Source organism: Mus musculus, chromosome 6 (assembly GCF_000001635.26).
Source record: "Mus musculus strain C57BL/6J chromosome 6, GRCm38.p6 C57BL/6J".
Classification (NCBI taxonomy): domain Eukaryota; kingdom Metazoa; phylum Chordata; class Mammalia; order Rodentia; family Muridae; genus Mus; species Mus musculus.
In genome coordinates, this window is record NC_000072.6 from 49,669,197 (window position 1) to 49,679,137 (window position 9,941).

The 9,941-nt window shown below is 43.4% G+C and overlaps 1 long non-coding RNA gene across 1 annotated transcript in view; it reads left to right on the forward strand.

Moving 5' to 3' along the window:
• Positions 1–9,259, forward strand: part of Gm31226 — a 44,825-nt gene extending 35,566 nt beyond the window's left edge. Inside the window, exons 3-5 of the long non-coding RNA XR_377650.2 lie at positions 2,446–2,532; positions 6,119–6,177; positions 9,026–9,259. This is a non-coding gene — a long non-coding RNA (predicted gene, 31226). The remainder of the gene's footprint in view (positions 1–2,445; positions 2,533–6,118; positions 6,178–9,025) is intronic.
• Positions 9,260–9,941: the final 682 nt, after the last annotated feature.

Genomic DNA, 9,941 nt, shown 5'->3' on the forward strand with positions numbered 1-9,941 from the left:
CAACCACAGACATTTACCCAGGACTTCCTACACTGCAGGCTTCCTCCACTCCCCACACGGAATGATCAAATAAAGCCAGCTAACACAGCCATCACCTTGCTCACCTATCATTCTTCTAAGACATTTGAAAGTTGCTGTTAGTTATTCTGAAATGCACATTACAGTTGACTATAGTTCTCAACTGTGTGATGGGGCTCAGAGCTCTTTGAACCTTGGTGCTCTGAGGTCAGGAACTCCCAGCAAGTCCCTCTCTGTGCCCAGCTTCTGGTAGCTTCTTCTCACAACTTGAGTTCCACTTTATTAGACTCCCACCCCATCCCCAGTAAGTGAGATCTCTGTGTGTCACTTGCCCTTCTGTGTCTGGCTCATCTCCACTAGCATATCTTTCATGTTCATCCATTTTGTTATGGTGACAGGTTTCCCTATTTTTAAGTGAACAGAGCAGTTCACCTCTTTATGTACACACTTAAATCCCTTCCTCCCTTCACTGGACAACTAAGCTTCCACATCTTTCCTGCTGTGAATATCGCTGCACCGAATACAAGTGTGGGGATCTCCCCTCAGCATCCTGACTTCATGTCCTTTGTGTACTCAGAACAGGGATCCCATGCTTATCCTGTGTTCCTTTTTAAGTATATGAGAGATCCATTTTCAGCATCTGCCTGGTGCTTGTTAGCTTTCATCATTTGGGAAAGGACTAGCAGATACTTCATATGGACACATAGGGTGTGAGACTCTGCAAGCTGGGGGTTGGAGCAATGGCCCAGATGACAGCTGTGCCATGCACCTTTCTGGAAGCATAGCAGAATATCATTAATCGTGTCGGGGTGGGCTCTCTATCATGGCATGGGTCTTAAGCTGGGCCAGTCATTGGTTGACTATTTCTTCAATCTCTGCTTCATCTTTACCCCTACAGATCCTGTTGGCAGGAGAAATTATGGGTCTAAGATTTTGTGGCTGGGCTGGTGTCCCAGTCCCCCCATTGGTCTTTTCTGGCCACAGGAGGTGGCCATTTTAGGCTCCATATCCCTCACGGCTAGGAGTCCCAGCCAGAGCCACCCTTATAGATTTCCAGGAGCCTCCATTATCCTAGGTTTCTAGCTCATCCAAGAGATGCCCCCGCCCCACCCCACCCCCAATTCCAGTTCTCCCTGCCCATACTCTCTCCAAAGTACAGGGTAACCATGCTACAATCCGCAGACCTGAGGAAGTTAAGTTACAAGAAAGGCTGGGCTTGAATCTCACTGAGAAGGAGAGATAGAGTGGACATTAGGGGTGAATAGAGGGAGGGAATGGAGTGGGAGAGGGGTTGGGGAGGGGAGCAGGAAGGACTTGGCTGATTTAACTTCTGAGATGTGATTTCATGACAATTGGGTTCAACCAAGAGTCCTTAGTTATCGAGACTAAGGCAAAACCAAAGAGTTTGGGTTATCCTTAATCCCATGTAAACTCCCAAAAGCACCCAGAGATGTGAGCAGGACGCCCCACCTCCCAACCCCTATTCAACAGAGGCAGGAGGCAGCTGGAGTCATGTGGGCTGCAGGCTTAGTGAGTGCTTCAGAGGGAGAGAGGAAGGGAGAAACTGACTTGATTCAGGAAATGCGGGAGTGTCTGGAGAGTGAATGGACAAGACGGTAATCAGCGCAGGGCTGGCTAATTGAGACAGCAGATGAAGGGCAGCAGGCTGCTTTCCAGACCCAGTTTAACAGGAGAGGGAAGGGAGATCTAATAGGAAGCCATGGAGACTTTTAAAATAAGCAGATAACGGCTGGGAGGCAGGCCGACTCCATTCATTCACAGACAGCCTCATGGAGAAAGCAGATTAGATCCCAGGACTTTCTTCACACTTGGGCTGACCGCATCCAAAGGCCTCCGCTCACCCTCTTGCTCTTGGCTCCTCTTAGGACCATTTCTGAAGGTTAAAAGGGTCTACAAGGCTAAAAAGGGGATGACATAACCTGGTGGTGCCAGACACATGGCTGCCTGCCACAGCCAGATGCCAACAGTGGAGGCTCAGAGCTGTCCAAGGCTGCCAAGCCCTTGGGGATCCGCATTATATAAGGTGGTGGCTGCCAACTACCTGTACATGGAACTAAGCCAGGGTCAGAGAATCTGGGGCAGGTCCGCAAGAAACTTGCCTAAGCCTTTTTGCCGGGAGCTATTTCTTAGATGGAGAGGTTTAAAACATGGAAGGAAGCCACAGAAACAAAACTAATTTAGAACAGAAAAAATAGCTTGCAAGGAAGTCTAGGTTTATGAAGATGGCTCAAACAAAGCAATTAGCTACTGAAAGACCAGAAGTCAAGATACTCAAGGTTGCTGTTGCATCTTCCTAGCAATCTTCTCACTTGATTGGCTTATTCTCAAAGGTGTTCATCTATCTGATGACATCATCATTTCAGAAGTCAAAAATAACATTGCTTTTTTTCTTTTAATGCATAGTAGGTTGTACATGTGTGCTGCATAGACATGAGTGTGCCGAGGTATAAGCCTGCATGAGCACAGATGAAGAGAGCCAGCAGAGGACATTGGGTGTGTATGCCTTCGTTGCTCTTCATTCTAGTGCCTTGAGGTGAGGGTTTCTCATGGAATCTGGAGGTCACCGATTTGGCTAGGGTGACCAGCAAACTCTTGGGGTCTGCCTGTCTCTGGACACTCCCTCCTACACCTTCCCCCTCCTACTGTGCTATCTATGGTTACAGGTACACACAGCTTTGACCAGCCTTTAACATGTGTATAGGGGATTTGAACTCCAGGTTTACTCTTACCCATTAAACCATTTCCCTAGCTCATTAGTTTTAAAGGGAGTCTATGGCTTATGATTCAAGGTTCACATATTTTGGAGTCTACAAGATAAGTCTAGCTGCCCACATCACCCTCCCCCTCAACCTTGCTTTCTCTGTTATTTTCCATCTCGAGTGGGTGTCTCACAATTTCTGGCTTTGGAACCAGCCTAGCTAGTAGTTACTCATGAAGGAGGCACATAAGACCATCTTCCTCCTTAATTCCCACAAGGGTGTCCATTTGTTCTCATGGGTTTGCTTAGCTATCTCATTCACATCATTGATCTGATGCTTTCTTTTATTCGGTTGGTTTTACTCACACAGGTGTCACAAAGGATGTTGATGAATACACAGGTGCCCCTTTGTGATGTGGTAACACAAGTAGGACCATAAGACACAGAGCCATGGGAGTCCATTTCTGTCTGAAAGCTTTATAGAGCCTTCAGGGGTGGACTTTTATTCCTCTTATGTGCTAGAAGTATTTTTATTGTCCTTATTAGCTTGTCTACTGAGAGCAGGAACCAATAATTATTCAGTTCTTTTCTCCCAGGTTTCAGCTGCAGTGTCTATAATCTACAGTCCCTTGTTATTCCTGGCCAGACAGAATGCGGTGTCCTCACCATCCATCCCTCTAGGGTTTCATAGCTATAAAAGAGATGCCAGGCCAATTTCTTTGCAGAAAAAAATTTATAGGCATCACTTTCACATGTGATGTACGGTGTCTATTCCTTACTGATGGGCTTATCACACCCATTAAAATGTGTTCTGCTATGTCACATTTCTGGTGTGCTTTTGTTTACAAATTTAAATTTCCCAACTACAGTTGAGGGGAAAAGGACACATTAAACATATATACATCAGCATGAACTTGGAAAGTGTAACACTCTCAGAAAGTTGCATAATATTTCATTCACCATTATCACCCACATTTTGAATTGTTTCATAGAAAAGGCCAATTGTTTTAGGTTAATTCTTAATCTTGGATTTTTTAAATTGTCTTTTAGCTTATGATTTGAAGATCCTTAGAGAAACATTTTCTAAGTTTTAAGCTACCATCTGAAGATTGGTTTATTCTAGTTTAATATATGGACAGCCTATTTCCTTGACCTTTAGAGGTGGATTAGGAAGAAATATAAAAGGGCTTTCTCAGATGCCCATCAAAACAGCACTACTAGCCAGCACTCAGCTGCTGTGCCAGAATTCAGAAAGCAGAGGCAGATGATATCTGTGAGTTTGAGGCTAGCTTGGTCTACATACCAAGTTCCAGGCCAGCCAGGGCTACAGAGGCAGATCCTGTCTCAAAAACAAAACAAAACAAAACCCCAAAACAAAAACAAAAAACCCTAAACCAACCAACCAACCAACCAACCAACCAACCAACCAAAGCTACACCACTAAGCACAGCTGAATTGGTCCCCCTTGCTCCTGGGTGACAGATTCCTGTTTGGCATTATCGGGGCAGCTAGCCCCTGCTTCACGGGCAGTAGCAAGCACCTGCTCTATGAATCCCCCTGCTTTTGGAGTAGGTTTGTGAATCACTGAGCTCAGCCCTTCATACTGACTTACAGATGTCTATTGTACTTTCCGTGTCAGCCCCACCCTTGCCCCGTGGGCCCATTGCCTCAGTGACCACTAGACAGAACACAAAACTCACTGTGGCTCTGCCCACGCTTTGCCTGTGAGACTCAACCTGTTTTTCAAAACCCTTTTTAAAAAATTTCTGTACTAAGTAACAAATTTCCTTATGACAAGTTCATGCATATTTCATTTGATCGAACACCCCTTCAGCACCCCCATCTCTCTGCCACACTTCTGTATCCCTTTATTCCCCCAGATTTCCACTCCCCCCTTTTTAGTATTTTTATTAGATATTTTCTTTATTTACATTTCAAATATCCCCTTTCCTAGCTTCTCCTCTGAAAATTCCCTATCCCCACCACCTCCCTCTACTCCACAACCCACCCACTACTGCTTTCTAGTCCTGGCAATCCCCTATACTGGGGCATAGACCCTTCACAGGTCCAAGGGCCTCTCTTCCCATTGATGACCGACTAGGCCATTTTCTCTGCTAAATATGCAGCTAGATCCACAAGTCCCTCCATGTGTTTTCTTTGCTTGGTGTTTTAGTCGCAGGGAACTCTGGGGGTACTGGTTAGTTCATATTGTTGTTCCTCCTAGGGGGCTGCAAACCTCTTCAGCTCCTTGGGTTCTTTCTCTAGCTCCTTCATTGGGGACCCTGTGCTCTGTTCAATAGATGGCTGTGAGCATCTACTTCTGTATTTGTCAGGCACTGGAAGAGCCTTTCAAGAGACAGCTTTATCAGCTAGTTCTGATAAAGCTAGCTCCTGTCAGCTAGCTCTTGTTGGCATCTACAATAGTGCCTGGGTTTGGTGGTTGTTTATGGGGTGGATCTCCAGGTAGGGCAGTCTCTGGATGGTCATTCCTTCAGTCTCTGCTCAGAACTTTGTTTCTGTGACTCCTTCCATGGGTATTTTGTTCCCCTTCTAAGAAGGATTGAAGTATTCACACTTTGGTCTTCCTTCTTGAGTTTCATGTGGTTTATGAATTGTATCTTGGGTATTCTGAGCTTCTGGGCTAATATCCACTTATCAGTGAGTCCATATCATGTGTGTTCTTTTATGATTGGGCTACCTCACTTAGGATGATATCCTCCAGATCCATCCATTTGTCTATGAATTTCATAAATTTATTGTTTTTATTAGCTGCATAGTACTCCATTGTGTAAATGTACCACATTTTCTGTATCCATTCCTCTGTTGAGGGATATCTGGGTTCGTTCCAGCTTCTGGCTATTATAAATAAGCTAAACAAAGAATTCTCAACTAAGGAATACTGAATGGCTGAGAAGCACCTAAAAAATGTTCAACATCCTTAATCATCAGGGAAATGCAAATCAAAACAACCCTGAGATTCCACCTCACACCAGTCAGAATGGCTAAGATAAAAAACTCAGATGCTGACAGCAGATGCTGGTGAGGATGTGGAGAAAGAGGAACACTCCTCCACTACTGGTAGGATTGCAAGCTGTTACAACCACTCTGGAAATCATTTTGTCGGTTCCTCAGAAAATTGGACATAGTACTACCAGAAGATCCAGCAATACCACTCCTGGGCATATACCCAAAAGATGCTCCAACTTGTAATAAGGACACATGCTCCACTGTGTTCATAGCAGCTTTATTTATAATAGCCACTTCCTCTTTAGTATCCCCTGTCTTCTATTGTGTTTCCCGACTCTTCCCTAAGCCCCTCCCATCTCTTCTCTAAGCCCCTCCCTGAGGTTCTCAGGCCCTGACTCGATTTCTGTTCTTTAGTTTGTAGCATGCTTGAAGGAAAAGCAGAAAAGAGCTGTCAAAATGACTGAATGGCTTGGGTAAGTTTATTGCAACATGTTCTGATATCAGAAAAGAATGGCAAACCCCTTTCTTGCTGTATGGAATTTTAAATGAAGCGAGCAGTGATTGCCTCTACAGAAGAAATGCATTGTGGACAAGGTAGGCTTAAAATAGCTTACACTTTTGATGAAAAAAAAAACCACAACCTTTATTTGAAGTAATAATTTCATGATGTTTGTTTTTTGTTTGTTTGTTTGTTTGTTTTGTTTTGTTTTGTTTTTTTCTTTTTGACTCTTGATTAGAAACACCAAAGATAGGGGAGATTCCCAGGAGTCTATGGGGTTGACCCTAGCTGAGATTCCTACCATCGGGGAATATGGAGACCGAAATGGTTACCCTCTGTAGCCAGGTGGGACTTCCAGTGGAGGGAGGGGGACATCAATCCACCCACAAAAGCTTCAACCCAAAATTTGTCCTGCCTACAAGATGTGAGGCAGAGACTGAGGGAATGACCAACCAGTAGCTGGCCCAACTTGAGACCCATCCTATGGGAAAGCAAACCCTGACACTATTAATAGTACTATGCCATGCTTGCACACGGGAGCCTACCATAACTGTCTCCTGAGAGGCTTCACCCAGCATTGGATGGAAATAGATGCAGAGACCATAGCCAAACATCAGGAGGAGCTCAGGGAGTCTTGAGAAAGAGTGGGGGTTAGAACTGGTGGGAGAGGATACATAGACCTACCCAATAGTGTGGTGGTACCCAAGGGGGCCTTCCTCTTCTGAGGAGAAGGGGTAGAGGTAAGTAGGGGGAGGGATTTGTAAGGGTGAGAGGAAGGCTGTGGAGGTGGGCCATCAGGATGTAAAGTCAGGGTTCCTTTATATTTACATCCACATTAAACTCTTTAACTTTGTCTAATATTGAAATACTTTTAGAATTAATCTGCCCCTATATCTTGCTTTCCTTTGCATTTTCTCTTAGAATTAACAACCCATTTTTAAGTTGAACTCTTCTTTTGATACTTGGCTTTATGTTACTATAACAAAATGTCTGAGACATCAACTTAAAAAGAAGAAGGCTTTTTTTGTTGTTGTTTAGTTTTTAGTTTTTGGTTTTTGGGGTTTTTTTGGGGGGGAGGTGTCACAGAATTTTAATTTAGTTCTGTGGTGTTTGGTGTGCTGGGTAGTCTTTATGTCAACTTGACTTGAGTTAGAGTCATTTGGGAAAACAGAACGTCAACTGAGAAAATGCCCCTAGCAGATTGGCTCAGGGGATCTTATACCTTCCTCTGACCTCCACATTCGTCTTCACCTGCATACACTCATGCACACAATAAACACATAATTAATAATAAGTACATCTTTAAACATTAAATATTAGCGACACTCTCATCTATTTATTTTCAGTGCAGGTGTGTCACATGCCAATATGTTTGCTCTAAAAGCTTTCACACTGATGTAATTAAAGAGTCTTATTAATTCCTGGACAAGCTGGAGTTCCAGCAGGGCCTTTCTGTGGCATTTGTGTTGTCAGATCAAGTGACGCTAAAGGCTTATTGCTAAGGCTTATTTCTTTATACCTTGACTTGACCCATTTGAGTATTTCTCTAATTATCTAGTTTCTTTTAAGGAACGAGGGAAGGCAATGCAGAAGTCTCCTCTTTGTTCTGGAGGCCACGAGTATCAGATGGCTCCTGGAGATCCTTCCCTGCCTCACACAACCCACTTGCTGAGCACCCACAAAGTTATCACAACTGCTCGTGTTATAAAGGCCCTATCAGAGGCCAGAGTAACAGCATACAGACCAGTCTCATTAATTTAAATCCTTGTGCATTTTCTTTTTATTTGTGACAGGATTATATGATATTTGAACTTTATCTTCTAGAGTGTGTGCATATTATAGATATGCATATACATAGATGTATGTGTGTGTGTATACATGCCCTCTCTCTGTGTATATTTGCTGTTTCTAGACATAGACATAAAAAGTACAGTTATAGAAAAAAGATTTTTTAAGAAATCAAAGCCAGGCCTGTCACATATAGAGACACATAGAGACCTAACAGACTCCATTTCACAAATACAACAGGGGTCAGCACAGCTCACTGGTTGGTGTTGGCTGAGTAACAGGCTGGCTAGTGGTACAGAGTAGATTTCACAGCCACACCTGTCCATTTATTTGATTGATAATTGGCTCTCTGTTCTAGTGGGAGCAATAGTTTTTTTTTAATCAAGTGTTTTTTTCCTGTAATGATACATAAACCAGATGCACCCCTGGGGGAATAAGAGACACCAGAGAATAAACAACACAAAGAGACAACTAGATATCTTGTCATCTTACCTTAAAGAGATACCAGGTTCTTGGTCAGGTCCCTACCACCCATAAGAGACCACACTGTTGGACTATATCATCAAAGCCTGACTTCTAAGCAAAATCATAATGAACGCCTGGTATCAGTGTCTAACTCAGAAACAACAACAACACCACACACACACACACACACACACACACACAAACACAGAAAGCAGAAACACTAGATAGAGCCAGTGAGACTGAGGATGGTACTGTGGCCCAGGACTCTTTCCAGAACCTGGCAGAAGCTTTCCTGGATATAAGGTTTCCATGCATGTGTGGCATCTGAGCAAGCTATGCAGACTAGGTGAGACTGAATGACCCCCAGGGCACCTTGGCCAAACCTCTAAGATACTTTTGGATATTTTTCCTCTTTTCTTTTAATGATATTTTAAAATTTCCATGGTTGTGTAGCTGTTTCCTCTGAACCATTTAATCCAGCAGGGAAGCTCCTTAGTCTCAGAAAATAAACAACAATAACTGCTTCAGGAAGTCCTTGAACCTGACTCACTAGGCTCCTCCTTTCTCAGGCACATGTCATCTGAGAAGGCTGCCCAGAGACATTCCCAGGCCAGCCAACCTGCTTGGAAGAAACAGAGACCAGCTGAGCCTTCTGGAGATGCTCAGACCAACTGAATGGAAGGAACATTCTTCATCCCCTTGAGCTGCCTAAAGGCTACTCAGTGTGTTCCAGGTTCCCAGATTTTGTGAGTTGTCACCTATGTTGGAGTGGGCTTTGCCAATGCAACTGTTTTTGAGTCATTTTTGCCCCTGTAAGTAACCCTTCAACCATAGTCTTACAAGTAACCTCAATAAAACTCATTGGTTGACCCACTGGACTGTGGTGGTATCTTCACCTTAGTTTGTTGTTATATCCCTATCTATAGTCAGTAGATGTTTATTCCCCTCTTCCAGGGAACAGCATCACATAATACAATGTGCTATCCATAGCCATATAAACAGACAAAAGAAATACCAAATTGAATCACTTACCAGATTGTGTCATGACACTCTTCGGAACAGTGATTTCCAACCTGGACTGAGGTAAAAACCTGTTGTAGGAGATCTAGCAACATTTATGTGTATTGGTTGCTCTCAAATAAGTAAATATTAGTCCTCGAATTAAGTGAACCAGCATTTAATAAGGATTTTAAAAACCCTGATCAATAAATTACAGTGCAGACATATTCAATTCATAATACTTTTGTTAATCATTATGCATTGAGATGCTCCATTGGTTGGGTTTGGCAAGTTTAGGATACCCTGTGAACTTTGCTGTTATATGAAGGCCCTTACAGACAGACTGAGAGAGAGTGGCTGGGGTGGGGCTCTCACAAATCAACCGCTGTCTCTCACTGTTTTAATAAAGGCAAGGACAGAAACTTAATTGGTAATTTTAAAGAGTGGTTCTCCTAAAACGATTTTTGAGGGAAAAAGTTCCATAGG